Raw genomic sequence first — 13,892 nt, 5'->3', positions numbered from 1 at the left:
CCAGCCAAAACGAGAGCTCAAATGGATGCATGTTCCCTGGGATTAGCCTTTCGTATGATTATACATGACAGAGTATTTACTTTCAGAGGCCCTGCGAAGGATAACCAAAAAAGGGCATGTTGCAGGACATTTCTGGCAGCCAGTAACAGTTTTCAGGAGTTTTTAAGTCTTGTTTCTTGATGAGTGACTTCCTGTACATGCCTGGGGAATGACAGGCATGCCTGGATGGAGGTGGGACTCCGAGCCGGTTCAAATCCCGCCATTGGTTCCTTCTGTGAACAACCCAGGGACAATGCAGGCGAGTGGCTATCAACTGTAAACATAGGGGGAGATATGTTCCCTTGGCATTGACTTTGGGAGGGGCCTAGGCATGAGTGGAGTCTTATTGAATAGAACTGTGTGAGTATTTTGACTGCCTGTACATCTCTGCACTCCTGCCGCCTCGTAGCCCGTATTCTTTGACAGCCAGCCAGCGCTGAAGCTGCAGAGAGGTAAGGCATGCACTTCTGGTATTCTGTGTAGCAAGCAATATCTCAAAGAGACGAAAGAGCCGCGTAGAGCAGCATTAGGATGCAACCTTATTTTTCAGTTAAAGGTTCGACTGAACACGGTTGCAGCACAGCTGATTTGTGAAAGGACTGTGCGGGATTTTGCAAAGGAATAAGTTGCATTCTGACCAGGGGGATCTTGGAGGAGGCTTGTTTTGTTTTGTTTCACGACAAGAGGCAAAATGTTGCTTTAGGTTGTGTAATTTGTGCCATATACCCATTAGGGGGGCAGCTGGTAATTTTACACATAGAAGACGTGAGGTGACAATTTTCATGTGATTTATATATATATATATATATATATATGTCTTTAAGTCTTTTCTACGGAAGATATTGCATCTTGCATTTTAATTTAGATGTTCGACAGAGAGAGGAACAACACTTGGATAGGTTCTAAGCTGCAGACAGACGCCCTGCGTGAATCACTACTTTGCTTTCTCATGAGTCGAACGTGAACTTTTATCCTCGGATCAGCCTGACATATTCAGACGATTTAGACCGTTGTTGGAGCCCCTATCTGATTTCAGGCTCACCGTTGCTTAAACCTGTGGAATGCCCCATAGTTTGTGTTGGATCCTTTATAGTGTCTTTCTTTATAACTTGTCCTCTGATATTAGATGTTCGTACGTAATTAAACATCCCGGCGCCTCTCTTTCTTTCCATGTCCTACTGAGCCTCTCGTAAAAAAAAAAGTTCTTGAAAGCATTTCCGCAGTTGCTTGTTAAAATAGTTTATCTGAACATAAGTCCTCACAGATCAAATCATGAGCTTCTAGTGATATGGGAGGGGAGGGATGGAGGAGTAATAGTGATCTCTGCGCAACAAGGTGATAAGATTGGAGATCCATACTTGGGGAATGTCTGTCTCAGCAAACACCTCAGTTAACTTTTGCTTGGGAAAGTTGGCGCCCTGCCAGTATTTTGAAAAGTAAAAAGGTTAGCTAAATATTTGCTGGCCTTCTGTGGAAGCACATCTGATAAGGAATCCATGTTAGGAAAAAATGAAGAGAATGCACTCAAGGCATAGGCCTTATAAGGAGCAAATTTAACTTAGTAATAGATGATGGGTTTGACCTATGGAATGTACGAAAGCATTTGAAAAAAACCTGTGGCATTCTTACATGTACAACTAGCAAGAGAACAACCCCAAGGATTTTGGTTTTGAGGTCCGCATTCCTTGTCTGAGCGCTGATGGTCTTTGTGTCCTTGCTATTGTGTACATCGAATTGTGGCTGTTTTTGAACTGTTCCTTTTGGCAAAGTCTATATCGATGATTTGGTTGCTTTTCCAGTCCACTCTAACTGATCATCATGCAATTTTATTGATTATTCCTACATTTTGTGCAATAGAACATTGAACATAGTCCAGTACATCACAGGAGCGGGCCCTTCGGACCACAATGTTTTTGCCGAACATGATGCCAAGTTTAAACTGATCTCATCTGCCAGTACATGTTCCATATCCATCCATTCCCTGCAGTTCTGTGGGCCTATCTAAAAGCCTCTTAAACGCCACTATCTTAATTAATTGGAGCGACTCAGAAATCTCAGTTTGTAATTGTAATGCTCTGCCGGCTCAAGATATACATATTCGGCATCTTTTAGTGAAATAATCTTGTCTTGCTGAGCTCACTGCATAAATAGCTGATTTGACCCTTTCTTGATTAGACTAGTTGAAAGCATTCCTTGCGCTCAGCCTTGTATTGCTCAATTGGTGATTCTGAGCCTTCCTGAGCGAAAATATTCGAGTGACGACCAGAGACCACAAAATAGCCCAAGCCCAGTAGATCCGTCTGATAGTGATGTTAGTCAGGGTTGCCCAGATGTCTGAAGTTCTCACTCTTGGGAGCTGCTGCTAGGAGTTTGCAAATAGCTGAGCATCTGAGCCGGCAAAATCTAATTATGTGAAAAGTCTGGGCTGTGAAAGACGAAAGGAAATCGCTCAGCCTCTTTGACAGCTTCCCAGTAAGGGTGAACGTCAACCACAACCACACCACTGATGTGAATTAGCTTTCCCGTGTGTCATTGTGGTGATTACACCAGGAGCAGAGCCTGCTTCCAGAGACGTGGCTACAATCTGGGACAAAGGGGAGACGCAAGAAACTGCAGAGGATGCAATCTCCATCAAAAATACAAAGCGCTGGGTGCAGCATGGTGGTGCAGCGGTAGAGCTGCTGCCTTACAGCGCTTACAGGACCAAAGACCCGGGTTCTATCCCGACTATGGAGTTTGTATATTCTCCCCGTGACCGCATGGGTTTTCTACGATATCTTCGGTTTCCTCCCACACTCCAAAGACGTACAGGATTGTAGGTTAATTGGCTTGGTATGAATGAAAAGAAAATGTCCCTAGTGTTAGTGTGCGGGGATCGCTGATTGGTGTGGACTCGGTGGGCCAAAGAGCCTGTCTAAGCCAAGTTAAGCTAAAATAAACTAAAACTCAGCGGGTCAGGCAACATCTGTGGAGGGGCCAAGCGAGGAACTACGGATGTGTAAGAAGGAACTGCAGATGCTGGTTTACACCGAAGATGGACACAAAATGCTGGAGTCACTAAACGGGTCAGGCAGCATCTCTGGTGAAAAGGATGAAGGGACTCGACCTGAAACGTCACCTATTCCTTTTCTCCAGAGATACTGCCTGACCCGTTAAGGAACTACAGATGCTGGTTTACAAAAAAAAGATGCAAAGTTCTGCAGTAACTCAGCGGAATGGTATCTCTGGAGAACATAGACAGATGGCATTTCAGGTTGGGTCCCTTCAGCAGATTCTGTGGAGTTTTATTCTACTTCAAGTCAGATCAAATAATCAGAGACTCAAATGAAGGCCATTCAGCCCATGGGATTTCAGTTTGACTATATACCAAGGCAACTCTGGTATATTTAGATTAGATTAGATTAGATTAGATATAACCAGGAGAGAGTTGCCCCTCTCCCCCAGGCTATTTTCCTCAAGCTTGCAATATTTTCCTCACCATATATTTATCTACTTGCATCTGGAAGACCAGAGCAGTACATGCCTCCTTCACATCTACAGTTAGTGTGGTCCAAGCTCCAGCCATATGCTGTGTAGAAAAGTAGTTTTTCATCACTACTAATTTTAGAACATAGAACAGTGTAGCATAGGAAGAGGTCCTTCTGCCCACAGTGTCCATGGAAAGGCACAAAGGACTGGGGGCTCAGGCAGCAGCTCTGGAGAACATGGACAGGTGACTTTTCGGGTTGAGACCCTTTTTCAGAGTGATCATGTTGAATATGATGCCAAGTTAAACTACTCTCTGCCTGCACATGATCCACACCCTTCCATTCCCAGCATATCCATGTGCCTATCTAAAAGCCTCTTTAAACACCATTAGCCTATCTGCCTTTCTGCCTCCACCACCACCCTTGGTAGGGCGTTCCAGGTACCCACCACCCTCTGTGTAAAAAAACTTGCCCCACACATCTCCTTTAAAATTTGACCCTCTCATCCTAAAGCTCTGCCCTCTAGTCTTTGACATCTCTTTTATTTTATACCCCTGACCTCTTCCTCTAATGCGAACAGCCTCATATTATTCATTCTGTCCAGACCCTTCATTGTTTTGTAAACTCCTCAGATCTACTCTTAAGTCTTCTCAGTCCCAGCCTTTCTAATCTATCCTTGTAACTGTTCCCTCAACCCAGGCAATGATTATGTTAAGTCAGCATCTTTGAAAAAGCAGAATGTCTTTGTGTAAATGTTCAGAGAATGTACTTTTTGTTTTTAAGCCTTATTTATTAATTATAATTTGATACCAATGGGTATGAATGCTCTGATTTCAAACTGGAGGCTATTTGGGCATGACATACCTAGTCTTGGTTTTACCTATTGAAGGGAGAAGATGATTATCCAGGTCTCACCTCCTTCCACTCCTCCTTCTGAGAGTTATTGAGTCATTAAGCATTGAAACAGCATGGATAGATTCTTAAATAGTAAGGGTATCAGAGGTTATGGGGAGAAGGCAAGAGAAAGGGGTTAGGAGGGAGAGATAGTTCAGCCATGATTGAATGGGGGAGTAGACTTGATGGGCCGAAGGGCTTAATTCTACTACTATTCCTCATGACCTTATGAAACAGGCCCTTCGGCCCAATTTGTCCAGGCCGACCAAGATGCCCCATCTAAGCTCGTCCCATTTACCCATGTTTGATCCAGATCCCTCTAAACCTTTCTGTTAGAGCAACATGGCAGGCCATGCCGAGTTGGTGTTCGAAGTAGCAGGGGGTTTATTCAAACTGATGTGCACCAGGAGGTCAGCTTAGGCTGAACACCAACTCCACGTGGCCTTTCCAGTTTGCTCCAACACCTTCCTATCCATGTACCCGTCCAAATGTCCTTTAAATGTTGGCATTGTACCTGTCTCAACTACCTACTCCGGCAGCTCCTTCCATAAACCCACCAGCCTCTGAGTGGAAAAAGTTGCCCCTCAGGTTCCTATTAAATTTTTCCCCTGCCACCTTAAACCTCTGCTCTCTGGTGCTTGATTCTCCCACCCTGGGTACAAGACTTTATGCATTCACCCTACCTTTCCCCCTCAAGTGATCGGACTAAGCTGTTGAACTGAGATAGAAGCAGAAAGAAAAATTGTAAGGTTATAAGGAAATTAGATCTTAGGAGAATTAATCGATTTGAATGATTCTTTGAAAACAAAAATCAACATGAAGTTCCTCATTTTTAGTGAGAAGTTAACAAAGTTGATATTGGAGCTGTAAATCATGGATGTAAAGGAGATCGCAATAATTCTAGGGGGCACCGATAGTCTTTCCCCACATATTATAGATCCCATGTTATGGGGAAGAGGTAGCCACGGAGCACTTAATGGCTGGCACGGATTCAGTGGGCTTTGGTTACTGCTCTGGTGTTGTTAACCAGTTGCAGTCAAACTACTGTGCGGGAGTCCGAGTGCTTTGCCAAAGACTTGCCTCACTACCGTCATGATTTAACCATTACCACAGAGTGTGGAGAAGGCGGGAACTGCCACTGAGTTTACAATCACTTAAATGGCTGTGGTTACATTCGTCACCTCATCTCAAATTATTGGGGGACAATTCTGAAGGCAGTCACTTTGGGTTTGAAGAGGAAAACAAATTGGAGTGTAAATTTGGTATGAAGAAGGAGACGGCAAAGTAAAGCGGAGTGAGATGCTCTCCCTTGCACACCTTGTTCCATTCTGTTCAGCTTTCATCCAAGTCTTGGCCTGGGGTCACACTGTATTTACACCATAGCTGTAGCATCAGTGCAGAACCATGTTGCTTTGCATCAAAGATAGACACAAAGTGCCGGAGTAACTCAGCAGGTCAGGCAACATCTCTGGAAGAAAGGGATCGGTGATGTTTTGGGTTGGAACCATTCTTCAGACTGAAAGTAGAGGTGGAGGGGCGATAGAGGGTTGAGAGTTGGAGGTGAGAAAAACACAATCAGGCCTGGCAACAAATTATTGGCTAGGGAAGGTGTGATCTCAATAGACAATAGGTGCAGGAGTAGGCCATTCGGCCCTTCGAGCCAGCGCCGCCATTCAATGTGATCATGGCTGATCATCCCCAACCAGTACCCCATCCCTGCCTTCTCTCCATATCCCCTGACTCCGCTATCTTTAAGAGCCCTATCTAGCTCTCTCTTGAAAGTATCCAGAGAATCGGCCTCCACCGAGTCATACAGCACAGAAACACGCCCTTCTGCCCAACTTATCCATATCTACCAAGATGCCCCATCTGCTCTAGGCCCACCTGCCTGCGTTTGGCCCATATCCCTCTAAATCTTTCTCTCCATGTATCTGTCCAAATGTCTTTTCAATGTTGTTATAAAACTTGCCTTAACTACCTCCTCTGGCAGCTCGTTCCATATACCCCACCACCCTCTGTCACAAAGTTGACCCGCGGGTTCCTTGCTCCTCTCACTTTAAACCTGTGCCCTCAGGCTCTTGATTCCCCTACTCTGGGTAAACAACTCTTTGCATTCACCCTATCTATTCTCTTCATGATCTTATACGCCTCTATAAGATCACCCCACATCCTCAGGTTTGCAGATTAATTGGCGTCTGTACATCACCCCGGGTGTGGATGAGAAAGTGGGATAACATAGAAATAGTGTGATCGGGTGATCGATGGTCAGTATGGACTTGGTGGGCCGAAGGGCCTGTTTCCATAGTGTACCTTTCCAGTCGCTCAATAAGAATCTGCTCTCCAAGTATGTGCGTTTAAATATGGAGTAAACTGGACCCCTCATTGCTAGTTTTTTCCCACTGTCAAGAAAGGCATGCTCTGTTCTATTTTGATACGACATATGCGTGAATTAATTTAAAAATAGTTTTCCTGTAATTACTTTTCCAGTAGCTCGCAGTTTCAAGTGTTCTGGACACTGATAAATGTACAGCTGCTACACATGATTCCTGGTAATTCACCAGTTGTGTTTATAAATTGGTCTTAATACTGTCGAAATGTATCACTTGAGGATTCTCCCACATTCAATTGGATTCCCACACATATTTCCCACTCTGGCGGAAGTGATCAGTTGTTGTATCTTTATCGGCTTTTATTTAACAACTTCATGCACAGCTAACCTGCTCGTCTTGGCATCATTTGTTTTTGCTCCATCCTTCACACATGAAAAAAACATTTATGCATCTTTAATTTTATTGCTTCCTATTGTGAAGCAGCATTACTCATCGGGATCTATTATTTCCATCTGCAGCACCATGGAGTCTGTGCAGTTAGAGGCCCAAATGTAATAGTCATACTGCGTGAAATAAGGACCTTTGGCCCAACTTGCCTACCCCGGCCAACATGCCCCATCTGCCTCTGTTTGGCCCATATCCCTCTAAACCACTCCTATCCATGTGACAGCACCAGAGGAATTTAGTCTGGATCAGTTTAAGAAATTCTTGTTAAAGGAAAGATGTTGCCAGGACTCTAGAGATTAAGCTATAGGGAGAGGGCAGACTAGGACCTTATTCTTTGGAGCACATGAGGATGAGGGGTGATGTTATAGAGCTGTGTAAAATCATGAGAGGAATAGATAGAGAAAAATGCCCAGAGTAGGGGACTCAAAACCAAAAGTTTAAGGTGTAGGGGGAACGATTTAATAGGAACCTGGGGGATAGCTATCACAACATTTAATATTAATTTGGACATACATGGATAGGATAGGTTTAGAAAGATGTGGGCCATACACAGGCAGGTGGGACTGGTGTAGTTGGAATATGTTGGGTAGTGTGGGAAAAGGCCTGTTTCCATACTGAATAACTCAATGACTATGACTAGTGTAGAGATGCAGCATGAACATAGTCCGCATGGCAATCAAAACAAAGCCCATGACAGATCACGGTTGGTTGTTGTGCAGTGCTCATTGATTGCTTGAAAGACACAGCATTAAAACAGGCCCTTCGGCCCAAACAGGCCAAAGAATGCCGTCTTCATCTGGTAACCTTTCTTATTATTTAATAAAGGACCCTTGGGGCATAGAATGTTGAACAGTACAGCAGGGAAACAGGCCTTTCAGCCCTCAATGTCCATCCCTTGTTAGTTTGATTTAGTTTTAAATAAATTTAGTTTAAAGATATAGAATGGCAACGGGCCCTTTGACCCAGAGTCCACGATGACCTTCGATCACCTGTTTACACTAATACTATGTATCCCACTATCTCATCCAGTCCCTACACACCAGTGGCAATTTTACACGCACATCTTTAGGATGTGGGAGGAAACCAGAATACCCGGGGGAAACCCACATGGTCACAGGGAGAACGTTCAAACTGAAGAAGGGTCCTGACCTGAAATGTCACCCATGACATTTTTTTCTAATGAGGTGCTGTCTGACCTGCTGAGTTACTCCAGCACTTCCTTTAGTACAAACTCCACTCTCGGACAGCAACCCGGGTTCAAACCTGGGTTTCTGGTGCTGTGAGGCAGCGGGTCTATCAGCTGTCCCGTCCAGTGTAGAATCGAGGAACAGGTTCAGGCGCACTACAGCGTGTTAAAGGACTGGCACTTCATACATGACTATTAGGTGCCAACTAACATTTTCATTACCTAAGTGATAAAGGCAGCAAACAAAATGCTCTTCACCCTCTTGATCTCTGTGACATTAGCATTGCATTATCTTGCAGTTTACCTATCGAAGGCAATCCTGGCCCATTTCCAAGTGCGACTGTGCAGCATATTTTTACTAATGCATTGATTTCTGTGATAAACATTAATCATGGGAGATTGGCTGAGTAAGACGTTTGCAAAATGAGAAAAAAATAATTTGTATTTCACGTTTCACAACAATTCCCGAGTCTGTATGTCTATGTCTGGCTCGGCAGTGAGGGCCTTTTAAGAAACGTCGCAATTCTGATGTTTTAAAATGTCAGCATTAAGCTGACTTTTACCACTCTTTTTTTTGTAACTATACATTTCAAATAATTCAACATCTTTTCCAACCATTTGTATCATTAATAATAATAATAATGGATGGGATTTATATAGCGCCTTTCTAATACTCAAGGCGCTTTACATCGCATTATTCATTCACTCCTCAGTCACACTCGGTGGTGGTAAGCTACTTCTGTAGCCACAGCTGCCCTGGGGCAGACTGACGGAAGCGTGGCTGCCAATCTGCGCCTACGGCCCCTCCGACCACCACCAATCACTCACTCACATTCACACACATTCACACACAGGCAAAGGTGGGTGAAGTATTTTGCCCAAGGACACAACGACAGTATGCACTCCAAGCGGGATTCGAACCGGCTACCTTCCGGTCTATCATTGTTCAAGAAGGAACTGCAGATGCTTACCTTGTATCATTGTTCAAATTGGCAGGAGGTTGATTTATTTCTCCGGGATTTTCGTCAATGTATCCCAGTGGTTTGGGAGTTGCTTGTGTATACGGACGCATCCTTCTGGTCCCTGCGAGAGGGGAGGATGGGACAACACCCTGAACCATTCTCGTCCTTGTAGTAAACACTTGCCCGCAAAGCTGTTTGGTGGGGAATAGCAGCTAACCCTAATCCAAGCCCAATATGTCAGGCTGTGCTCGGGCTTGGTCTACATTCTGGTAAAATATGTTGGGCTATATGCTGTTGGTACAAATCAATGAATTAGAATATAGAACATCAAACAGTGTAGCACAGTAACAGGCCCTTCGGCCCACAATGTCCGTGCCGAACATGATGCCAAGTTAAACTAATCTCCTCTGCCTGCATATGATCCATATCCCTCGATTCCCTGCATGTCCATGTGCCTATCTAAAAGTCTCTTAAATGACACTATCTTTAGACATTCGACTTTGGATTTTACAGATCCAGCGCAGAAAAAGGCCCTTCAGCCCATCCAGTCCACACCAACCAGCGATCGCAGTACACAAGAACTATCCTACACACCAGGGACAATCTTTTCATAATTTTAGCAGTCAATTAACCTACAAACCTGTACGTCTATGCAGTGCAGGAGGAAACCAGAGCGCCTGGAGAAAACCCACGTGGTCATGGGGAGAATGTACAAAAGCTAGGCACTCTATATTTGATTTTTCCATCCTGGGGGGGGGGGGGGGAGGTTCTGACTGTCTACCCTATCTATGCCTCTCATAATTTTATGTTAGATCAGGTTGATTTGCTTGGTACCAGCCCATGTAACCTTTTCCAATATGCCTACTGTATGGCAAGACTTTTTTTCTGCTCTGCTGCCAATGCCTCTAGATTGTCTAAGAAATGGAAAATGCAATAAAAGTGCATGGTTTTGAGTTGTACACATTGAGCAAATGGTTGCGACCACCGCGTGATTCAGAGATGAAGATCTTTCTGAGTGGTAAAGAACTTCCACTTGCAAGGTAAAAATTGACACAAAGTGCTGGAGTAACTCAGCGGGTCAGGCAGCATCTGTGGATAGGTGACATTGCACGATGGGAACCACCTACCCAGCACCACCCCCCTTCCCTTCAACCCCAATCATCCTAAAGAAGGCTCCAGACCTGAAATGTCGCCAATCCATGTTCTCCACAGATGCTGCCTGGCCCATTGAGTTACTCCAGCACTTTGTATCTTTTTTTTTTGTAAGTTCCTTGTGGTCTTGAGATATGAAAGATATCATACAGCCATTCTGATACTTATGAAAGGTTTAGTTTAGAGATACAGTGCGGAAACAGGCCCTTTGGGCCACCGAGCCCACGCAGACCAGCGATGCCCACACACTAACACGATCCTACACACTAGGGACAAGTTACAATTTTACCAAGCCAATTAACCTACAAACCTGTTTGCCTTTGGAGTGTGTGAGGAAACTGGAGCACCCAGATAAACTCCAGGCGGTCATAGGGAGAACGTACAAACTCTGTGCACACAGCACCCGTAGTCGGGATTGAACCCGGGTCTCTGGCGCTGTAAGGCAGCAACTCTTCCTCTGCGCTACTGTGCTGCCCCAAATGCTGTAATGTGAAAAACCATTGCCCCTAATCTATGCACAATAAGAGCCCAAAAACCTAATTGAGAAACTCATTAGTGAATCAGTGAGGTTAATTGAGGAATTAATATTTTCCAGGGCAACAGGACTACATTCCATTCTTTATCAAATGTGGGTTATTGGATTATCTCATACCGGCACGTCCATCAGTGCAAAGGTGCAATGCTTTCTTGCAGTGTTACGTGAAGGTGTGAGCAGAGACACCAGAGTGGAGAACAATCCCACAAACTCTTGGCTCAGACACATAAACATTACCAATAGGCCAGGACACACTCTGGGGCCAGATACTCTCACTTGGAATATATACTTCAACTTAGCGGAACCCGCTGAGTTTCTCCAGAACTTTGTGGCCTTTTTAGTAAACCAGCATCTGCATTTCTTGGTTTCTTGGAATGAAGAAGGATCCCGACCCGAAGCGTCACCTGTCCATTTACCTCCACAGGTGCTGCCTGACCTGCTGAGTTCCTCCAGCATTTTGTACTTTATTGATATCTTCTACTTCTTCTTCTTCCTTTTCGTTGGCACTGGATCAAGAATGACCTGCTTCCTCTCTGGTTGTGTGGGGTCTGAGATGACCGATGAGGCCAATGTGGGAGCTGTAGACATCTTCAGCAGAGGGAGCAGGCAGCGCCTGTTGGGACAGGTGTGTGCCATGTTGCATTCCTTCTAGCACTTATACAAGGCTTCTGTACATTCCTGTGGCATATAGAACAGTACAACACATGACCAGGCCCTTCGGCCCACAATGCAGGCTTGTGAAAGTGTCAACATCATCACCAGGAACAATGACACACTTCCACATTGTACATGGATCAGTTGCGTGCTACGTTTACAATCATCTCCTAAAATCTTACATCGTAAAATGTGTGGATTTCTGGGCACCTCTTTAAATTAAATCTAGTTTGATTGTGCTCACATGATCCATAGTAAGCAAGCAATGAGTATAAATGAATCCCTGACGTTGAGTCACAGTCACAGAATCATACAGCACGGAAACAGGCCCTTCGGCCCAACTTTCCCACGCCAACCGACATGTCCCATTCACACTCGTCCCACCTGCCTGCGTTTGGCCCATATCCCTCCAAACCTTTTCTATCCATGTACCTACCAGCCCAAATTCATATTAAAAGTTATACAAGTCTGTGCATTCCCATTGCATATACAATATAGAACAGTACAACACAAGAACAGGGCCTTCAGTCCACAATATGTGTGCCGAATATAATGCCAAGGCAAACCCTCATCTGCCTGCATATAATTCATATCCCTCCATTCCCTGCATATCCATGTACCTATTTAAAAGTCTCTTAAGCAGCATTACTGTATCTGTTTCCATCAACAACACCATCAGCAGCAGAAATTTCCAGGCGCCCACCACCTTCCGCACATCTTCTTTAAACTTTTCCTAACTTCAACTTAGACTTAAAGTTCTCAGTCGCATCCCAAACATCCGTTGTCCGCATGGAGCAGGGATGTGCAGTGGCCAGTGGAGAAGTTGCTGTGTTTCAGGAAGGCTTTGGAGCAGCACGGTGGCGCAGCGGTAGAGTTGTTGCCTCATAGCGCCAGAGACCCGGGTTTGATCCTAGTTATGGGTGTCTGTACGGAGTTTGTGCCTTCTCCCTGTAACTGCATGGGTTTCTCAGGATGCTCCTGTTTCCTCCCACATTCCAAAGACGTGCGGGTTTGTAGGGTAATTGGCCCTCTGTAAACTGTGCCTCGTGTGTAGGATAGACCCAGTGTGAGTGGGCGATTGCTGGTCAGCGTGGACTCGGTGGGCCGAAGGGCCTGTATCCACATCCACAACCCATTGATGATATGTGAACTCATTCTTTGTAGTCAAGTAATGCTTCACTTGCCTCCAGGCAGACAAACCACAGCCCCTGTTGATGTTCGGTGTCAGTGAGGTTAATACAGACATCTTAACCATTGTTTTTACAAACACACTTTAAGACACATCGGGAATTCTAAAACTCTGCATTCCTGAATTCAGGAATTTGCTATCAATGGGCTGAAATCAGTAAAACGACTGGGAACGAAACACAATGCTGTTCCATTCATTCTTTCTGAGGGCTGCACATGATAAGACTTAATTTCAAACATTAAAAGAGTGAAACTATATCTAAATACATAAAAGAGTAGTGAATATTCAATTTCCATAAGTGGTAGCAAGCTTTGCCGAGCGAATGTCCGTTGTACATAAAGTTCTGTCTCCCTTCACTATGTTAGACATACCATTAAAACATTTTTTTGGTAATGTTCAAGGTGAAGTACTTTGAACATTCCAAAAATATTGAGTCACAGAATAGTGAAGGCAGAAGTTAACTGGTGCAGGCTTTTTAAAAAAAAATGCAATTAGTGGTTTGCAGACATTTGCAAAGTAACCTAATATTGCGTTAACATTCCTTTTGGGTTATTTTTTAACTCCCAATTTAAAAAAAAAAAAATTTGACGCATCAAAGTCAAAAATACTAAATGCCAATCAAATGTGAAGAAGCATTTTTGTGTGTGGCGGTTATGGAAAGATCCAGTGGGGAAGAGAAGATTTGCCAAGTTGCTCCAAACTCCTTAGATGGCGGTGCAGTGAGTACAAGACCAAGTACAGGCATACCTCGAGTGCCGTCAGCTGCTAATATATGTTGCCTTTCTGGGTGTTTTAGGGAGTTTGCCATGGGCATCGAGTTGTCGGAACCAATGGGGACTTAAACAGAACTGCGAGCTCAGACTCGTGTAGGTTTAACAGTGGCTTCAGGCGAGAAATGTGCTGTGTGGACCGCAGGCTGCACTATGCTTTTCATTCTGAAAATAGAATAGGCTTTAGGAACTGTAAAACAAGCATAGTTTCAGATGATTTTACCTCAATGAGGCCAAGATTTCTGTGGGATTATGCTGCACTCTGCT

At 44.4% G+C, this 13,892-nt stretch overlaps 1 protein-coding gene across 6 annotated transcripts in view; it reads left to right on the top strand.

The window, feature by feature from the left end:
- The first annotated feature begins 243 nt into the window (after positions 1-243).
- The window catches only part of cald1 (caldesmon 1), a 186,699-nt gene continuing 173,050 nt past the window's right edge, over positions 244-13,892 (top strand). For 4 of the 6 annotated variants that reach the window (XM_033039564.1, XM_033039559.1, XM_033039561.1 and 1 more), the window contains exon 1: positions 248-491. The gene's annotated coding sequence lies outside the window, so the exon portion shown is untranslated. Of the gene's footprint in view, positions 492-13,892 lie in introns of all 6 variants that reach the window. The other 2 variants (XM_033039566.1, XM_033039563.1) reach the window with 2 other exon arrangements.

This window comes from Amblyraja radiata, chromosome 21 (assembly GCF_010909765.2).
Source record: "Amblyraja radiata isolate CabotCenter1 chromosome 21, sAmbRad1.1.pri, whole genome shotgun sequence".
Classification (NCBI taxonomy): Eukaryota; Metazoa; Chordata; class Chondrichthyes; order Rajiformes; family Rajidae; genus Amblyraja; species Amblyraja radiata.
This window is presented reverse-complemented; position numbering and strand designations above follow the sequence as displayed.